This window comes from Oncorhynchus keta, chromosome 25 (genome assembly GCF_023373465.1).
Source record: "Oncorhynchus keta strain PuntledgeMale-10-30-2019 chromosome 25, Oket_V2, whole genome shotgun sequence".
In the NCBI taxonomy this organism is placed as follows: domain Eukaryota; kingdom Metazoa; phylum Chordata; class Actinopteri; order Salmoniformes; family Salmonidae; genus Oncorhynchus; species Oncorhynchus keta.
This window is the reverse complement of record NC_068445.1, coordinates 17,075,859-17,088,097: the sequence shown is the minus strand read 5'-3', so window position 1 is coordinate 17,088,097 and position 12,239 is coordinate 17,075,859.

The following is a 12,239-nucleotide window of genomic DNA, read 5'->3' as shown; positions in this document are numbered from 1 at the left end:
ACAAGCCCAACGATTTAAATGGTTCCACAATCTTAATGCTATCAACCCAAATGGTCATTATTGTTCCGTCGACAAAGCCGCTGAACAATGCCACACGCGATAAGGACGAGGAGCCTGTCCTGTCATGGACCTTGGGAAAAGGTAAACAAACTCGTAGACACAGTGGCTCTTTTCCTCTTAACTTTCAATCAAATAGGGAAACAGCTTCCAATCTAACCTGTCAGCCTTCGATAGGAGGGAGATACTAACACCACTTGTGCTAACTGGATTGCACAGTTTAGATAACTATCAGTGAATGTAGCCTAAAGTGCACCAAATTTGCACATTCAAGTCAAGACTTGAAAATAACAGATTTCATGATAAAACGATATATAGCCTACTGCATTGTTTCTTATGTATTCATATTCTGCTTACCTAAAATCCAATTACAGCTCTATAATTCAATTTTTATGAAATGTAAAAATTATTTGTTGTTCGATTTATGTGTCATCAATTTAATAATTCAGGGATCCTGAGTGGCACAGCTCTAAGGCACTGCATCGCAGTGGCGTCACTACAGTCCCGGGTTTGATCCCAGGCTGTATCACAACCGGCCGTGATCGGGAGTTCCATAGGGCGGTGCACAATTGGCCCAGCAATTTGTTCTTAACTCACTTGCCTCGTTAAACAAATTAAAATTGTTATTTTATTTGGTAGCCAACCTGTGAATGTGGATTCCCTGTGTGGCTGCCTGCCTTAGCCCCCTGGGGCAGATATAGTGGTGAGCTGAGGCACATCAGAGCTGAGATAAGGGAGAGAGTGTCTCAGAGCAGAATTTAGCAGCAGACAGAGTGGAGACCAAGACCTCTTGAGAAGATCAGATAAGATGTGTGTGTCGGAAGCTCAGTTTGAGAAGGAGATGGAATAAGGTTGGCACTTTGTTAAGGGCGAGATGAGACTCAGAGAATGGGGATGCATTACATACCCTTTTCAAAGACCAGGGCTCAACAGCTGGCTTAGGGCTTACATCACGGACAGAATAGAGCAGACTATAAATGGTAGATGCTGTAACCATCTCTGATCTGTAGTCATCACAGAGAAGTCCACCCGTTTGAGGCTTGAAATGAATGGATTTTTTTTCACAATGTTGATTACAAATCAGATACCCTTTTTGCACTGAAGTAATGTCATTTATATTGAGGTGCTTGTTTTGGAATTGAAGACTAGTTACCAGTATGCTGTAATCTAAATTATTCAAACTCCATGAAAATAACTTGTTCTAACTGAATGGACACAAAACACATTTACTTTGATAAGGTGAGGGCATTACACACTGATCAAAAATGTGAGCCATGCTGTCACAGAGATCCTTTTGTACTGGACTGGAGCAAAACGCTTCAGCCAGGGAAAACACCATACAGTGGTGTAGTCACTGGGATTTACAGATTCAACTCTGCCACCCAGTCTTTACATCAAAGATATCAGACAGTGAAATGTATGAGTCATCAACCTGAGGTAATCTCAAAGAACACATGATCAGTCAGTTCAAGAATGTAAATACCACATAGGACATAATGTATATGTGTCTAAGAAAGACACAACATAGAATGTGTGTCGTGACCGGAGGATGTACTTACAATCTAGAATGTTGACAATCTAGTAGTACAAAAAAATAAAAGTACAAATCGGCAAGAATTGGTCAACCATTTTTAATACATGACCTATTAATACATAATGCATCCACACACCAATAAGAATTTGAGTTTAAAGCCAGACATGTTTTTTAAGCTGTTCAATGCGTTAACATGGTTTTCAGCCAGAATAGAAATCTATGGACAAGGTAAAACAGCAATCCATGGTTTAGTTGAATTTCCCTGGCACCGTTTCTACATGCTAACGTTTTAGCATTTGCGGTAAAAATCCCATTCAAGTCATGGGACCGATATTAGCATTTTTCGCGCATCACGTTCCAAACATCTAGAAGAGATTTTATTGAGCTTCACAATACATTTGACATACTTTCGGATTATCTGGACTTGATGCGTGAAAAATGCTAATATCGGTCTCATGCCTTGAATGAAATTTGTGCCTAAAATGCTAAAACATTAGCAGGTGGAAACAGTGACAGGGAAACTTCACCAAAGCATGGACTGTAATTTGGGTGAACTATCCCTTTAAATCTAGATCCCCAACTGGCAGTCCGCGGGCAGAATTTTGCAAAAAAATAATTCTAATTATTGTATACAATACCAGTCATAAGTTTGGACAAACCTACTCCTTCAAGGGTTTTTCTTTATTTGTACTATTTTTTACATTGTAGAATAAAAGTGAAGACATCAAAACACAGATGGAATATTGTAGTAACCTAAAAAGTGATTTTAGATTCTTCAAAGTTGCCACCCTTGCCTTGACGACAGCTTTGCACACTCTTGGCATTCTCTCAACCAGCTTCATGAATGAAGCTTCTGGAATGCTTTTCCAACTGTCTTGAAGGAGTTCCCACATATGCTGAGCACTTGCTGGCTGCTTTTCCTTCACTCTGTGGACCAACTCATCCCAAACCATCTCAATTGGGTTGAGGTTGGGTGATTGTGGAGGCCAGGTCATCTGATGCAGCACTCCATCACTCTCCTTTTTGGTCAAATAGCCCCTACACAGCCTGGAGTTGTGTTGGGTCATTGTCCTGTTGAAAAACAAATTATAGTCCCACTAAGCGCAAACCAGATGGGATGGCGTATCACTGCAGAATGCAGACACAGCAGTTGGAACCAAAAATCTCAAATTTGGACTCATCAGACCAAAGGACAGATTTCTACCGGTCGAATGTCCATTGCTCGTATTTCTTGGTTTAAGCAAGTCTCTTCTTCTTATTGGTGTCCTTTAGTAGTGGTTTCTTTGCAGAAATTCGGACATGAAGGCCTGATTCACGCAGTCTCCTCTAAACAGTTGATGTTGAGGTGTGTCTGTTACTTGAACTCTGTGAAACATTTATTTGGGCTGCAATCTGAGGTGCAGTTAACTCTAATTAACGTATCCTCTGCAGCAGAGGTAACGCTGGGTCTTTCTTTCCTGTGGCGGTCTTCATGAGAGCCAGTTTAATCATTGCTCTTGATGGTTTTTGCGACTGCACTTTCAAAGTTCTTGACATTTTCCAGATTGACTGACCTTCATGTCTTAAAGCAATGATGGATTGTTGTTACTCTTTGCTTATTTGAGCTAATAATATGGACTTGGTCTTTTACCAAATAGGGCTTTCTTCTCTTTACCACCCTACCTTATCACAACACAACTGATTGGCTCAAACACATTATGAAAGAAAGAAATTCAACAAATGAACTTTTAACAAGGCACACCTGTTAGTTGAAATGCATTACTGGTGACTACCTCATGAAGCTGGTTGAGAGAATACCAAGAGTGTGCAAAGCTGTCATCAAGGCTAAGGGTGGCTACTTCGAAGAATCTCAAATCTAAAATATATTTTGATTTGTTTAACACTTTTTGTTTACCACATGATTCCATATGTGTTATTTCATAGTTTTGTCTTCACTATTATTCTACAATGTAGAAAATAGAAAAAATGATCAAAAAACCTTGAATGAGTATGTCCAAACTTTTGCTGAAACTGCATCTCTGCCCCATTGCAAAAGCCACTTGCATCTAAAGGTGTTATAAAATTACTTAAATGTTTGCTCTGCACCATGACAAAATGTGTAGAACTGCAGATAAATTGCTTTAAAACGGTGGTGATTTTCCCTATGCCCCATTGCAAAATGTGTATAATTGGGGGAATATATATTGAACAGTTTTGTGGGTGTGTGTGTGTGTGTGTGTGTGGTAGGGTGGTGTGCAGGTTAAATAAGAAAAACTGTATAGTTGATTTGGACTGTAAAACACTGAAATCAGCCTGTGATTTTAACTTTGGAAACCGTTTCCCAAGTATTCACTACTCATAATAGAGAGCACCATGGTCTTGTATGATCATATTCAAATGAAAGCAAAGTTTGAAATGATTATGTTTTAGTCAAATATTATATCTGTTTGGGCTTCTGGATGAATTTGCAGTTTAATGGCACAGGCAGGGAGCCCAGCCAAAGAATTATCCAGTAATCCAATCTAATTGATGATCCTGCTTTAAATGATCTTCATCTGTGATATCAAGCAATGTTTAGTACAGTTTGTCAAGCAATGTTTAGAACCGGGACACCGCCTTGATATTAGTTGAGAACAGTTTGTCCAAATCAAACCAGGACATAAGCACTTCCCCTCATGGCCTAGATCTAAACATCTGCAGATGGACATGTTCTTACTCAAGAGACATCACTCAACTGTCTACCATCCATAAACACTCTTTTGTCCCCTGGCTGAGGATGTTCAGCTACTGAAATACTGGAAAGACAACATTCTCAACAACTTTAAACAACTCATTCGTGTGCTGTTTGTATTGATAAGTTCTTTGATGCTGTTGGAAAACAGAAAATAACTTGAGTTCTCTGCTATTTAATCAATACTCTTCCATCTATTCCACCAATGACTGAAATCTGTGTCATAGATTAAAATGACTTGGTGTAAGCGAGAATAAGAGAGGCCTAGAACAGAAAACTATGACACCAGTGGTGAGACCAGCGTGGTGAGGAGACAGAGGCTGCCATCTCGTTATCTGTTAGGATAAAAGTACCTGTCAGATATACACAGAACAATGCAACGCGTATGGAATGTGGACATGCCTAAAGCCAACACCTCAGAGGAGGATCTGATGGTTCACAGTACTCTGCTGCCTGTGACTAGAAGGATGAGAGCAGAGTTGGAGACTTTTATCTCCCTCTCCAACTTCAAACATCAGCTATCAGAGCAACTAACAGTCTGCAGCTGAATACTAGTCTTGTAAAAGCTCACTGATTTTCACCTACCTCATTCCCATACTGTTTTTATACTGTTTTTATTTATTTACTTTTCTGCTCTTTTGGACACCAAATCTCTACCTGTACATGGTCTGATCATTTATGACATCAGTGTTAATCTGCAAAATTGTATTTTTCGGGTGCAACTCTCATGCCTTTTGCACACATTGGGAGGGACTGCCCATTTTTTCAGGGATGATTGTCTGCTAAATGGTCTGGAGAAGAACTCTGTGGGTCTAGGGTCACACGGGCAGCTTTATGTTGGCCAGGCCGCCGTGCAAATGAGAACTTGATTTCATCTGGTTAAATAAAGGTGAAATAAAAAAATAAAAGCATAGGAAAGGGCAGTTGATACAGACACCACTGTTCATTCATGAGGATGACTACATTACATTTACATTTAACATTTAAGTCATCTGCAGACGCTCTTATCCAGGGGGACTTACAGGATTGGTGCATACACCTTATGACAACCAGTGGAACAGGCAGATGCATCTAAATCTTGAATGGGGAAAGTGGCTTGAGAAGGAGACAGAGGAGGAAAATCCTAGGTATTCCTTGAAGAGGTGGGGTGCCAGGTCTCCGGAAGGTGGTGATTCCATTTCCGCTGTCCTGGCGTCGTGAGGGAGTTCATATGTTCACATTCTACAAGGCGAGTAGAAAATAGAAAAAATGATCAAAAGTTTTGAATGAGGTCCAAACTTTGCTGAAACTGCATCTCTGCCCCATTGCAAAATGAGTAGAATTGCATTAAAGGTGTTATAAAATTGCCCTAAATGTTTGCTGTGGGCCTGACAAAAGAGCCTGCAGATAAATTGCTTTAAGGTGCAACATTTTCCCTACAGCCCCATTGCAGCACCATGGTCTTGCAGCGGATATATATTCAACTGGAAGCCAGTGGAGTGAGCGGAGGAGCGGGGTGACGTGAGAGAACTTGGGAAGGTTGAACACCAGACGGGCTGTGTGCGTTCTGGATGAGTTGTAGGGGTTTAATGGCACAGGCAAAGCCCAGCCAACAGCGTATAGTTGCAGATAAAAGACGGGAGATGACAAGTGCCTGGATCAGACCTTCGTGATTTTCCTGTGTGAAACCGTTTCCCAAGTATTCCTACTCATTGTAGAGCATGAACATGCAGTATGGGGACACCGATCATATTCAAATGAATGCAAAGTTTGAAATGATTATGTTTTAGTCAAATATTATAGGTCTGTTTGGGCTTCTGGGGAGGTCAATTTGCAGTATATGAACCATCCTCTCGAGAAATAATTATCCCTTCCCGGAAGGAATTGATGATCCTTCTTTAAATGAGGTTCATCTGAGGTGGTGATCAAGCAACTGATACATGTCTGCCAGACATGCAGAGACCGTTTGTCCACCTGGTCATCAGAAGTTTGTCCAAAGGAAAAGATTAATTGTGTCCCCCTCTGGCATAGCAATGATAGGAGAGACCATGTGAGGTTATGACAGAGCCAAGTGACTTGGTGTATAGCCAGAATAAACAGGGCCTAGAACAGAGCCCTAGGGGGACACCAGTGGTGAAATACTGGAAAGACAGATTCTCGCAACGCCACCTCATAGGAGTGACCTGTTTGTATTGATAAGTTCTTTGATGCTGTTGGAAAACAGTTAGAAAATAACTTGGAGAGGGTCTATTTAATCAATACTCTTCCATCTATTCCACCAATGACTGAAATCTGTGTCATAGGTTAAAATGATGTTGAGCAGAATAACAGTGTAAAACTATGTCAGCAGTGCGTGACCAGAGATGCCTCCGTGAAACAGAGAGCAGTCTCAGTTGAATGTTATCTGAAACCTGACTGATTTGGATCAAAAGGTCATACTGAAAGATATAGAGCAGAACAATGCAACGCTCAAGAGTTTTGGAGAGAAAAGAGAGAAGGGATACTGGTCTGTAGTTGTTGACATCATGAGGATGTGATACAGGCAGCCCACAAAGGCTTTTGACTTACTTACTTACTATGGCCTAAGTAAGTCAGTAAGTAAGTCAGTAAATAGCCAAAGTCTATTTAGTCAGGGCTAAAAGAAATCTGGAAAGATATTACATTTCCGACCTCCTTTTACTTCCACCTATATCCCTATATTGTGGCTGTGTTTTTCTACATTTCTCAAACATTTACCAAACAGTAGGCATAGTACATTTCAGATTTCCTGTCCATCTAGCTACAATAAGAAAACAGTAAAAGATACCAACAAAATTGCATGTGAAAGATAATTCAGGTTAGAACGTTCAGTGCAGAGGAGGCTGGTGGGAGGAGCTATAGGAGGACAGGCTCATTGTAATGGCTGGAATGGAATAAATGGTACGGTATCAAACACATCAATCATATGGAAACAGGATGTTTGACGTCATTCCATTAATTCCGTTCCAGCCATTACAATGAGCCCTCCTCCTATAGCTCCTCCCACCAGCCTCCTTTGGTTTAGTGTACAAATCAACCTAATATATTTGCAATGGAGCCTTCTGCCATAACACTGCAACTAATTTGAAGATGACAACCAACCAGGCGTAATCCATATCGATCCCCATGTTCACTCCCATCTACAGTATATACAGTACATGCAGTGACTGATTACCTTTTTGCCTGGGGAGTTGAACGTTTTAAAAACATAATATGGCCTTGGAGCCCCCTCTGCTGGTGAGACCACCATACTGTATCTCTACAGACACACACAATATAAACAGGCAGAACCAAGAGCCTGACTGGCTGAAGACAATGTTCAAAGCCAACAGGGATAGGTGGCTTTCCTCCTAAAATCATAACTGTCAGCTATGTCAGACTCTAAGCCAACACAAATTAGCCGTTGACACACAAAATATCACTGACAGACAGGCAGGAGAGCAGGTGTATTCATTCTCTATCTACTAAATAAACAACATCTGAAATAATATTTTCTCAACTACTTGACTGGAACGAACTACAAAAATCCCTGAAACTGGAAACACATCTCCCTCACTAGCTTTAAGCACCAGCTGTCAGAGCAGCTCACAGATTACTGCACCTGTACATAGCCCATCTATAATTTAGCCCAAACAACTACCTCTTCCCCTACTGTATTTATTTATTTATTTTGCTCCTTTGCACCCCATTATTTCTATTTCTACTTTGCACATTCTTCCACTGCAAATCTACCATTCCAGTGTTTTACTTTCAATATTGTATTTACTTCGCCACCATGGCCTTTTTTTGTTGTTGCCTTTTCCTCCCTTATCTCACCTCATTTGCTCACATTGTATATAGACTTATTTTTCTACTGTATTATTGACTGTTTTACTCCATGTGTAACTCTGTGTTGTTGTATGTATTGAACTGCTTTGCTTTATCTTGGCCAGGTCGCAATTGTAAATGAGAACTTGTTCTCAACTTGCCTAGCTGGTTAAATAAAGGTGAAATAAATATATGTTTTAAATTCAGCAGTAATCATAACATTTATCCTAAATAGAGATAACCAATTTCCTCAGAATTACATGACCCCACTTTTATGACACAATTGCAAGGAAAACAGCAACAAAATGCTACTACACAACAAAAAGGCCACAACACTTGTTGTTAGTGTGAACATCCTTTTAAGCCTGGGTGTCTTACTCCAACTATCATTAAATGTCTCCTTTTTTACATTTCTCACTGTAACAAGACTCATAACATATTACGGTACATAAATTATGACAACAGTGCAGTGATGATCGGTTTCAATTGACCTTTTGCTATGTGTAGATTATTACTGGATTGATTCTTGAAAAGAAAGAATAGATGCATATATTTGGTAGGCCTAAATTACCCTACACAGTATACATAGATTCAATATACTTTTAGCGCCTATTGACGATAGTATGTATCTTCTGGCCTGAGGAATTGTGTTAAGAGCCACAGCTCTTGCTTTTACACGCATCGGTACGGTTTTGTAATGGGTCTATGTGTAGCTGGTGTAGATGACTCAGGCGCAGGACAGCAGATATGAGTAATGTACGCAATTTTACTCAACAATAATCACAATACACATCAAATAAATCCAAGGCCACAATAACGGACCGCAATACAATAAACAATCACTCACAAACACACATGGGGGAACAGAGGGTTAAACAATGAACAAGTAATTGGGGGATTGAAACCAGGTGTGTAAAACAAGGACAAAACAAATGGAAAATAAAAAGTGGATCGGCGATGGCTAGAAGGCCGGTAACTTCGGCCGCCGCCCGAACAAGGAGAGGGACCGATTCGGAGGAAGTCGTGACAGCTTTTGGAAACATGAGGAACATATCTTTCAATACAGCAAGCTATAAATAACGCATTTTTTAAAAAAGGTTAAAATACTACACACCTTTTATAGGGTTAGGGTTTGTGTTCCCACATTGCCATATCACCATGTTACAGCTCTTCTTTATGGAAAACAGGAAGACAGGCGACCACCTGTGCTAATTAGCTATATAACAAGCTCCGAACACCTGTGTTTAAGCGTAACTCGGGAAGTGTAGCTGAAGTGTAGTTTCATCAGATGTGGGCATCCATAGCTGTATGGATCTGTGCAAAACTGCTACAGTACGTTTTCTTTTAAGGATTCCTTCTCGATGATGAATGATACAGGCCATAGGCTTCGAGAACTGTTTCGCAAGCGATGATTATTGGCATTTCTAAATGTTAAAATGCAGTTTAGGATTGTAGATCACATGAGCCAGTCGTGGATGAAGCTAATGGCTGAAAACTTTAGGGAGAAGGCAGAATGCCGTCTGGAGTTTTCGAAAGCTATATCATACCAAAATGTAACAAATGTATAAAATGTTGCAATAAACGGTAAGGGAATGGTGTAACTAATTGTTGTTAGATAATATGCAATATAGATTTAACAAATCTAGTTTAACTTGTGAAAACCTCATGCATTTTCAATGCTCTCAATTGTTGGGAGTTTGGAGAGGGCACGAGTGGAGAGACATGCTTGCCTAGTGCTTCTTCAACACAGGGCAGGTCAGGGTCTACATGTAAAGTTGAGGAAGGGAGAGTTGCAAGATTTTGTACTGTTTGAATTATGTCAGGTGAACCACAAATACCTCCTTCATTAAGTTAAATCAGCTGGAACTTTGGAAATAGCAGAAGGCTATATCACACTTTTTGTGAATCTCGAGCCTATTTTTTTGTTTGCTTTTCTTTTCGTCCTATAGCCTAACATTGTATATTGGAAATATGGCTGTGTGGGAACCCTAACCCTAAAAATGGTATCAATTTAACCTTTTTTATTATTATTATTTTTTGCTGATATGAAAGATAAGGTCCTTATGCGCTCAATACCTGTACCACAAGCCACGTCTATTAATGTTCGGACCGAGCGTCAGGCTGTGGACTATTATTATAGGCTTACAATGGAGCCTAATGTAAATATGACATTTGATTACTTTGTAAATTGAACATCTGGATCCCTATTGTCATCTGTAAATAAAATCACAACTTCTGCACCTGACCCTGCCTGCCTCCTGCAACATTTATGTTGTACTGTACATAGCCCTTTTTTTACACACTCCTTTAGACCATAGGCTATGTGCCAAGTGAGAGATAAGTATTGGATCCTTTGCTGTGCTGCATTTGCACCAATAGAGGGCATCTCCACTTCATGATACAGTAGGTGTTAGCCAGACTCATTTCAATAAGGGTTGCATAATGAAACATGGAACATCTGGACAACTTTGACGGTGCTGTATTGAGGCAAAAAGTAGAGAAAAGTGATTTGTACATTAAATGTGTAATGTATTCATTACAAACAGTATGAATTACACAACATACAATTGATACTGTAGGCCTACTAATAACAAAGAGAGAACAATAAGCCAGACACAGTATTTCACCGGATGTATAAATGTGAAGCATCCGGTTGTAGTTTCCACTCACTACCAAATATGGTGATGAGAGGAAGCCCAGTGGCCAGCAGTGGGAGAAAATGGAGAAATGTTTTTGGCTGACATTCTTCTCATTTTCTCATCAATGAAACATTTACTCTACATAAAGTTTTCTGTTCCAAAACTAGATTCTGTAACAAACAGAGTGGACTGCATTTTGTAGACTTGACCCTTTTCCAAAGTTGTCAAAAATCGCATTGTTTAGAAGAATTCAAGGGCGAATTGAGTTATTGCACACACACACACTTCAGTGCCCTAACGGAAATATGATAATAAATGCTAGAACACGCTAATAGGATCTAACTAGCTCATGCTTGGCTCTGCTCACCTCCTTGCTTGTTCGGCCCACTAGGATTAATTTGCTCCCATTGGAAACAACAGGCTTTGGTCCATCTTGGGTTAATTATACAAATATTTGATAATAAGTAAAAATGTGCAAAATATCCACATCAATTTGGTTTCATATTCAACTATTCCTCAACTCAGTCAGGAACATAGCACTGAGGTACTGAATAAAAACAGAAGCCTGATAGTCCAAACCAAGACTTCCTGACTGGGTGGAAACAAAACAACAGACTGTAACACATTATTATGTAGGGTGGAAGACTAATGCCTTCCTAGGCTAAAGGGTCAGATTCTAAAAAGCCAACATCTGGTGGGGCCAGCCAAGTGAAAGCTACTACATATCTGCACCATCCTATGAACTTTAGGCACACAATGGTGGTCTATAGGAGAGACAGAGACCAGTGTCCACATGATATGAGAAATGCAATCTTAATTACTCAGCTTGTTTAATAGTCAGGGTAGAGGATGACATAGCCAGGATACTGGATAAACAGGGTTTGTGCATTTACAATTAAGATAGGCATCGGGGGAAAACATTAAACAGGAAAGAGACTCAAAGACGTACACACGGGATAAAGACACTGTGAGAAGATACATCCTACAGTGAAACTTACTCACAGAGGGATCTGGGGGAGAGAGGCAGACAGAGAAAGAATTCAAGGTGAACCTTATCAAACAAAACATCGTAATACAATGTTTACATGAAAGCAACTCATGTTTGAAATTAAGTTGGACCCTAAAATATCCATGCACTGGTAAAGTTTTTCTACTTAAAGTACTAGGCTACATGATCTACTTAGAAAGGTAACTCAAATCAACCTGACCTCTGTTGAGATCCAATCCAGTCATATAAAACACGGGGAATAAACTAAACAAACAATTGACAATAAATTGAAGTACATCTCTAAAACAAACATGTTATTTGCATTTGACCTGCAGTGTAATAAAAAAAGGGAAAGTAAAATTGAACGTAGAATGAGTAGCTTTCCATGGTGTGGTGTGGTAGGGAAGAGAGATGTCAAGGGAAGCTGATGGGGGTAATAGGCGAGGGCAGAGGGCATGTGGAGGAAAACGGATCTGTTTGTCATCCCTAGATTATTGTTATTACAAA